Source organism: Scylla paramamosain, chromosome 41, assembly GCF_035594125.1.
Source record: "Scylla paramamosain isolate STU-SP2022 chromosome 41, ASM3559412v1, whole genome shotgun sequence".
NCBI lineage: Eukaryota > Metazoa > Arthropoda > Malacostraca > Decapoda > Portunidae > Scylla > Scylla paramamosain.
This window is the reverse complement of record NC_087191.1, coordinates 3,536,967-3,546,966: the sequence shown is the minus strand read 5'-3', so window position 1 is coordinate 3,546,966 and position 10,000 is coordinate 3,536,967.

The following is a 10,000-nucleotide window of genomic DNA, read 5'->3' as shown; positions in this document are numbered from 1 at the left end:
GGTGAGAGAGCAGCAGAGTTTCAGAATACAGGCCTATGTTGTTTGATGAGGGAAAAGATGCTGTATATACTCGCAAATTTGTATAAATACTTTGTAATTTCATGTATAAAATCTGACATGGTTGCTAATACGAGTAAGTCTCGTTACTAGCAACACTGTGCAGTCTCATGTGGATTAGTGTTGTCATGCGTGTTGCAGATTTTGTTGTTGTTGTTGCTGTTGTTGTTGTTGTTGTTGTTGTTGGTGGTGGTGGTGGTGGTGGTGGTGGTGGTGGTGGTGGTTGCTGTTGCTGCTGCTACTTCTGATGCTGTTGGCGGTGGTGATGTTTTCTTGTTGTAGCTGTCGTTGTTGCCGTTTTCGTTATTGTTGTTGTTGTTGTTGTTTTTATTGATGATGACGATGATGATGATGATGATGATGTTGTTGTTGTTGTTGTTGTTGTTGTTGTTGTTGTTGTTGTTGTTGTTGGCCGTTGATATTACTGTTGTTGTTGCTGAAATATGGAGAATCATAACAGCTTTCACTACGAGTTAAGAAAAAAAAATGTTGATGCAAGACACCGAAACGTTTGAGAAGACGATCCTGAGTAATACGTTCGAGCGTCGCAGATCCTGAGCACCCGCGCAGCACGAGTGGTTGTCTGACACTATTCCCACGGCGAAGGGTTTGTGTCCCTCTCATGACTAAAGGAAAACAGATAGAGATTGCCACGTAAAGGTCTGATGGCTTCTTGCAGCATCCCTTATTTTCTTTTTATGTTTCTTATATTATTATGTTTCTTATGTTGTGTACGTATGTGAATTAAAAAGAAAATGGTGATAATAAGAATAAGAAAAATAGTAATGGTAATTAAAATTAATAAGATATAATGATGCTAATAGTAATAATAATAACAATAGTAATAATAATAATAACAATAATAATAATAATAATAATAATAATAATAATAATAATAATAATAACAATAATGGTAACATCAACAACAACAACAACAACAACAACAACAACAACAACAACAACAGCAGCAGCACCAGCAACAACAACAACAACAACAACAACAACAACAACAACAACAAAAACAACAATGATAATAATAATAATAGTAATAATAACAACAACAACAACAACAACAACAACAACAGCAACAATAACAATCAATAGATTTATTTGATAATAAGAATGAGGAAAAAATAAAATCTGGGTACAATGATACAATGTAAATTAACAGAATTCTTCGGAGTGCGACCAAAGACACACGAACGTTTCTGCCGCACTTCCAGTGAATCGAGGAGTGGCGCCGCCTGACTACTGAGAATGTTATGGTTGAGGAACTGCTTCTAAGAATACTGAGGCCTTTGGTTTCCTCTTGACTCAGATAAGTTATAAAACGGGTAGGGAAGAGCGTCTCTGCGATGAAAAGGATTTCTCCAAGGTCTTTATTCTCACTAACTTGATACCTAGTCTACACGATTTTTACCCGGCTCTTCAGGACGTTACAAATGGTTCTAATGGTATCTCAGTGATTTCAGTGGCAGGTTACTAAAAATTCTATATCATCAATAGGAAAAAATACCCATGAAAACCCGGCTAATCATCTCTGTGGCCTTTGAAATTAATCGCGGTGAGAGACCAAAGCGTTTGAGAATACAGGACCGAGTCAGCTGGTCTGGGGGCAGCAGTGTTGGGTGTTCAGCGTCAAGGTCATGTTGCGCAAATACGTCATAGCCATCCCTCCTGTACAGCTCATTCTGTCATTTCCCGACACAGGCGCTGCAATGTGAAATAGTCTATATTTGTTAGTTAGTTCTGAAATACTTCTACGCCGCATCTTCACTACATTCAAAAGGTTCTAGTTGAAATGACAGTGTTTTTTTTTTAGATTTTCTTTTTTTTATGGTTCTAGTTGCAGATTAACAAAATCTCAATATTTTTAACAAGAGAAACACTCTCGAGAACCCAGACAATCATTTCTGTTTCCTTTGAAAATAGTCGCAGTGAGAGACCAAAGCGTTTCACATTACGGGCCTCAGTGTTTCCGTATGCTTACATTCTTATTCTAATACTATCTTTACTTATGGCATCCCTGCGTTTACCCTTTCAAAATGTTCCGTCTGCAGACACCTCTATTTAGTACATTTTGAGGCTTATACTATTCTCACTTACGACATATCTGCATGAAGCGTGCATCTGTTATTCTATGTCTTCATTTTCAGGCTTATACTACCCAGACTTATTAAATTTATCTGTTCTGATCGCTACACAAGATGTTGCAATACTATTCCTACTAGATCTTGTGTTGCTATTGGCGCCATGCACGGGATATACCGATCAAATAGTCAGTATTAATAAGTCAGCCATGTACGTAGCGTAGACAAATGTGTGTCAAGTGTCTTATAAGAAAAGAAAACATCGAATTCCTCCTCCTCTCTCCACAGTCAATGAGAGAAGGTCGCCAAAACGTTTTGTAGACAGGAAACACTTGCGTCATGATGGTTCAGGGAGGTGCGCTGAACGTATACTGAAGAGAGAGAGAGAGAGAGAGAGAGAGAGAGTAAGCACATAATGGATGTCCTTGATATCCTCGGGCCTCCCCGGACTCCCCCCTACAGCTACAGCGCAGTGGGGTTGCCACTCCTGCCACCAACCTCGCTAAGAATGTTTACTGATCCTCCTTTCACTTGCTTTCTGATAGTTTCAGTGGCGACCTCAAGGCGTCCTCTGTTCATACTACTCACAAAATGGCCAGGGCTCGACCCTTTTTGCCGGGAATAAATAGAACGCTGCTACCAACCCTTGCGATGCACAACCTTCACTATTTGTAAACAAAGCAAACTATACGTAATTTAATGTTACCATCACTTTTTTTCTTGTGGTCTACGTAAGGAGAGTAACACCTTTTTTATTGCAGAGAGAAACTCAGTAAATGAGTAGACACTATAATATAATTGCTGGCAGTGCTGACTGTGTGTGCCTTCTCCACTTGATGGACCCTCCTGCTGCCGCCTGCCTCAAGTGCTGAGGACTGGAAACGATGCTTTGCTGACGGTGAATTTTTTTTGAGACAAAGTTATACAAAAAAATAATTTTCCGTATGTGTAGATAAGTCTTTACCCACACATACACACCACACACACACACACACACACACACACACACACACATATATATATATATATATATATATATATATATATATATATATATATATATATATATATATATATATATATATATATATATATATATATATATATATATATATATATATATATATATATATATATATATATATATACTCGTATATATATATATATATATATATATATATATATATATATATATATATATATATATATATATATATATATATATATATATATATATATATATATATATATATATATATATATATATATATATATATATATATATATGTATGTATGTATTCTTTTTCAGGCAGACTAGGTTGAATGCAAAGGCATTTCAACCTCGTCTGCCTGAAAGAGAATTTACTCCCTAACTTTACCCGCCCCCCAAAAAAAATAAAAAATAAAAATATATATATATATATATATATATATATATATATATATATATATATATATATATATATATATATATATATATATATATATATATATATATATATATATATATATATATATATATATATATATATATATATATATATATATATATATCCGGACAGGAACTCCAACGCTGGTATGTGAGTCGTCATATTAAATGACGACTCACACACCAGCCTTAGAGTTCCTGTCTGGAAAGAGGACCACAGATGTCCCTAGGTCGGGTTGCTCTTCTGGTATCGATCTCAAATGTCTTGACACTACCCCCTCAACTTTTTTTTTTTTTTCGGTATCCCGTATAACATTCGCAGCATTAGATTTAATTTTCAATATATGGAACACCACCTTTCCTTTACTGAACCTCGTTTTATTTTCCTTACCGAAACACAGGTGTCAAAGCTACTGATAGTAGCTCCTTCTCTGTTCATCGCACCTTCTTTATCTTGACTTTTAATATAAAACTGCATGCTGCGTCTATGTACGCAGTGACCTCACTTGCTCTTGTGCACACACTCTTGAATCTTACGAATTTTCTGCCAAGTGGCTACGACTACAGAGTCACTCTCAAACTAAATGTATCTGTGTTGTATTCCTCTCACTTAGCTTCTCTAACAATAAAAAAAAAACTTTATTTAACTACAAAAGTGGAACACAGGGGGACTCGCTTCTCTTCCGCGGAGATGTCCATTATTGGATGGAGACTTCAATGTTCACTAGCTTTGGATTCTCTCTTCCTTTACTGAATAACCTGGTGAACTAGCCTTTAACTTTGCTGTACTCCTACTTTCATATATATATATATATATATATATATATATATATATATATATATATATATATATATATATATATATATATATATATATATATATATATATATATATATATATATATATATATATATATATATATATATATATATATATGTATATATATATATATATTTTGACAGGAGGAGGCAGTAGACACCTGCCGAAACGATAATTACTCCCAGTGAGGTCTAAAGCACTGTTCAGGGGGTGCTGTGAACTTATCATTAAACCCAGCTGTGACCTCACTGAACGTTTCCCTTTGTGTCTCACAACACAAGGGGGTAGTCACAGCCTGCCCTCTAAAGACAACTCTCTTCCTCCACACAAAACTACAAGCACCTAATAACACACACACCCTTCACTCAAAAAATTTTAAAATCATGGCGACTCCTACACCAGCCTCGGAGTCCCCATCTGGGGAGGGGACCATAAATGTCCCCAGGTCGGACTGCCTTTCCGTCGACGACCCTAAGTGTCTTGACACCCCCCTCAACTTTTTCTTCATTAACTTCTGCAACATTCGCGGTCTAAGTTCTAATTTTCAATCTGTAGAACACCACCTCTCCTCTTCTAAACCTCATCTTCTTTTCCTCACTGAAACTCAGGTGTCTGAGGCAACTGACAGTAGCCCCTTTTCTGTTCCCTCCTACTTTCTCTATCCTCATTTTCGATCCAAAGCTGGATGCTGCGTTTATGTGCGCAATGACTTAACCTGCTCTCGTGCCCACGCTCTTGAATCTTCCGAGTTTTCCACCATCTGGCTACGACTACAGAGTCATTCTCATACTAAATTTATCTGTGCTGTATACCTCTCTCCTAACTCCTCTGACTATAAGAAATTCTTTGACTACTTAACTTCCAAAGTGGAGCACATTCTGACCCTCTTCCCTTTTGCAGAGATCTCCATTCTTGGAGACTTCAATGTTCACCACCAGCTTTGGCTTTCCTCTCCCTTCACTGACCATCCTGGTGAACTAGCCTACAACTTTGCTATCCTCCATGACCTAGAGCAATTGGTGCAACACCCTACTCGTATTCCTGACCGTCTTGGAGATACGCCCAACATTCTTGACCTTTTCCTGACCTCTAATCCTTCTGCTTATGCTGTCACCCTTTCTTCTCCGTTGGGCTCCTCCGATCACAATCTCATATCTTTATCTTGTCCTATCACTCCAATCCCTCCTCAGGATCCCCCTAAGCGAAGGTGCCTCTGGCGTTTTGCCTCTGCTAGTTGGGGGGACCTGAGGCGGTATTTTGCTGATTTTCCTTGGAATGACTACTGCTTCCGTGTCAGAAACCCGTCTTTGTGTGCTGAGCGCATAACAGAGGTGATAGTGTCTGGCATGGAGGCGAACATTCCTCACTCTTTTTCTCGTCCTAAACCTTCTAAACCTTGGTTTAACACAGCTTGTTCTCGTGCTATACATGATAGAGAGGTGGCCCACAAAAGGTACTTAAGCCTTCCTTCACCAGAATCTCATGCACTTTATATTTCTGCCCGGAACCATGCCAAGTCTGTTCTCCAACTAGCCAAAAATTCCTTCATTAACAGAAAATGTCAAAACCTTTCAAGATCTAACTCCCCTCGTGATTTCTGGCATCTAGCCAAAAATATCTCCAATAACTTTGCTTCTTCTTCTTTCCCTCCTCTACTTCAACCAGATGGCACCACTGCTATCACATCTATTTCTAAAGCTGAACTCTTTGCTCAAACCTTTGCTAAAAACTCTACCTTGGATGATTCTGGGCTTGTTCCTCCCTCTCCTCCACCCTCTGACTACTTCATGCCTCGTATTAAAATTCTTCGTAATGATGTTTTCCATGCCCTCGCTGGCCTAAACCCTCAGAAGGCTTATGGACCTGATGGGGTCCCTCCTATTGTTCTCCGAAACTGTGCCTCCGTGCTTGCACCTTGCCTAGTCAAACTCTTTCAGCTATGTCTGTCAACATCTACCTTTCCTTCTTGCTGGAAGTTTGCCTACATTCAACCTGTTCCTAAAAAGGGTGACCGCTCTAATCCCTCAAACTACCGTCCTATTGCTTTAATTTCCTGCTTATCTAAAGTTTTTGAATCTATCCTCAACAGGAAGATTCTTAAACATCTATCACTTCACAACCTTCTATCTGATCGCCAGTATGGGTTCCGTCAAGGCCGCTCTACTGGTGATCTTCTGGCTTTCCTTACTGAGTCTTGGTCATCCTCTTTTAGAGACTTTGGTGAAACTTTTGCTGTTGCCTTGGACATATCAAAAGCCTTTGATAGAGTCTGGCACAAAGCTTTGATTTCCAAACTACCCTCCTACGGTTTCTATCCTTCTCTCTGTAACTTCATCTCAAGTTTCCTTTCTGACCGTTCTATTGCTGCTGTGGTAGACGGTCACTGTTCTTCTCCTAAATCTATTAACAGTGGTGTTCCTCAGGGTTCTGTCCTGTCACCCACTCTCTTCTTATTATTCATTAATGATCTTCTAAACCAAACTTCTTGTCCTATCCACTCCTATGCTGATGATACCACCCTGCACTTTTCCACGTCTTTTCATAGACGTCCAATCCTTCAGGAGGTAAACATATCACGCAGGGAAGCCACAGAACGCCTGACTTCTGATCTTTCTAAAATTTCTGATTGGGGCAGAGCAAACTTGGTATTGTTCAATGCCTCAAAAACTCAATTCCTCCATCTATCAACTCGACACAATCTTCCAGACAACTATCCCCTCTTCTTCAATGACACTCAACTGTCCCCCTCTTCTACACTGAACATCCTCGGTCTGTCCTTTACTTATAATCTGAACTGGAAACTTCACATCTCATCTCTAGCTAAAACAGCTTCTATGAAGTTAGGTGTTCTGAGACGTCTCCGCCAGTTTTTCTCACCCCCCCAGGGATTCGGTGAGTCAGTCTCAAGGGATCGCCGGAGGTGTGTGTGCATGGCTCATTTTGTGCACTATTTTATTTTTCCAACTAGGAAGGGTTCGGTGAATGCAAAGTATGAAACTTGTAGGGTTAAGTACCTCCAACAAAGTTAAACACACACACACACACACACACACACACACACACACACACAAATATATATATATATATATATATATATATATATATATATATATATATATATATATATATATATATATATATATATATATATATATATATATATATATATATATATATATATATATATATATATATATATATATATATATATATATATATATATATATACAGAAGACGTAATCGCAGAAGGCGTAAGGACATTCAAAGGAAGGAAATAGTTAATTGTAGTAGTGATGATGGGAAGTAGAGCGATGGTATAGGATGGTAACGAGATCCGATGTTTATATACGAAGGTGTCAAGACAGCATTAACGGGAAGATAAGACATAGGGGAGATGAATAATTGTGCTGATTCAAGGGGCCTCCGAGGCTGACCTCTGTCCCCATGACCTGACAGAGTAGAGGGGCGCTTTATCCCTCTGTTTAGGCCGAGAGGCAGAGGGAAGCCTGCTGTTGTGAGTAGACCTGTACTCTCGTCACTAGTAGAGCGATGTGGTAAACGGACGGCTAGTACCCAGGATTGTTCAGTAAACCCCTAATACATTTGACCGTAACTGAATAAACTAATGAGTCAACGAGTCGAAACGGGTCTAGTTCCTTTCCACTTGTCGCATTGTGGCGGCAAAAAAATAAAAAAATATATATATATATATATATATATATATATATATATATATATATATATATATATATATATATATATATATATATATATATATATATATATATATATATATATATATATATATATATATATATATATATATATATATATATATATATATATATATATATATATATATATATATATATATATATATATATATATATATATATATATATATATATATATATATATATATATATATATATATATATATATATATATATATATATATATATATATATATATAATATATACATAAACACTTATATACTTTTTTTTTATGTGGGAGGGACACCGGCCAAGGGCAACGAAAAAAAAACAATAAAAAAAAAACAATAAAAAAAACTTGAAGGATAAGTGTCTTGAAACGTACCTATAAAAGGAATTTAAGTCATAAAGAAGAATGAAATACAGAAGAAGGTACGGAGTTTCAAAGTTTACCGAAGAAAGAGATGAATGACTGAGAATACTGGTTAACTCTTGCATTAGAGAGGTGGACAAAATAGGGGTGAAAGAAAGAAGAAAGTCTTGTGAAGCGAGGCAGCAGGAGGAGGGGAGGCATGCAGTTAGCAAGATCAGAAGAGCACTTACCATGAAAATAGCGGTAGAGGACAGCTAGAGATGCAACATTGCGGCGATGAGAAAGAGGCTGAAGACAGTCAGTTAGAGGAGAGAAATTGATGAGACAAAAAGCTTTTCATTCCACCCTGTCTATGAGTGGAACCGCCCCCACCCCCCCGAAATGTGAAGCATACTCCATACATGGACGGATAAGGCCCTAGTACAGAGTTAGCAGCTGGGGAGGTGAAAAAAACTGGCGGAGACGTCTCAGAACGCTTAACTTCATAGAAGCTGTTTTAGCAAGAGATGAGATGTGAAGTTTCCAGTTTAGATTATAAGAAAAGGACAGACTAAGGATGTTCAGTGTAGAAGAGGGGGACAGTTGAGTATCACCGAAGAAGAGGGGATAGTTGTCTGGAAGGCTGTGTCTAGTTGATAGATGGAGGAATTGAGTTTTTGAGGCATTGCAACATACCAAGTTTGTTCTGCCCCAATCAGAAATTTTAGAGATCCGAAGTCAGGCGTTCTGTGGCTTCCCTGGATGAGCTTTTTACTTCCTGAAGGGTTGAATGTCTATGAAAAGACGTGGAAAAGTTCAGGGTGGTATGATCATGTTAGAAGTTTCTAGGACAAGACGTTTGGTTTAGAAGATCATTGATGAATAACAGGAAGAGAGTAGGGTGACAGGACAGAACCCTAAGGAACACCACTGTTAATAGATTTAAAAGAACAGTGACCGTCTAGCACAGCAGCAATAGAACGGTCAGGAAGGAAACTTGAGATGAAGTTACATAGAGAAAGATAGAAGCCGTAGGAGTGTAGTTTGTAAATAAAGCTTTGTGCCAGACTCTGTCAAAAGCTTTTGATATGTCTAAGGTAACAGCAAAAGTTTCACGAAAATCTGTAAAAGAGGATGACCAAGATTCAGTAAGGAGAGTCAAAAGATCACCAGTATAGCGGCCTTGACGAAATCCATAATGGCGATCAGATAGAAGGTTGTGAAGTGACAGATGTTTAAATATTTTCCTGTTGAAGACAGGCAGGAAATTAAAGCAATAGGACGGTAGTTTGAGGGATTAGAACGGTCACCCTTTTTAGGAACAGGCTGAATGTAGCCAAACTTCCAGCAAGAAGGAAAGATAGATGTTGACAGACAGAGTTGAAAGTTTGACAAGGTAAGGTGCAAGCACGGAGGCGCAGTTTCGGAGAATAATAGGAGGGACCTCATCAGGTTCATAAGCTTTCCCAGGGTTTAGACCTGAGAGGGCATGGAAAACATGACTGCGAAGAATTTTAATAGGTAACATGAAATAGTCA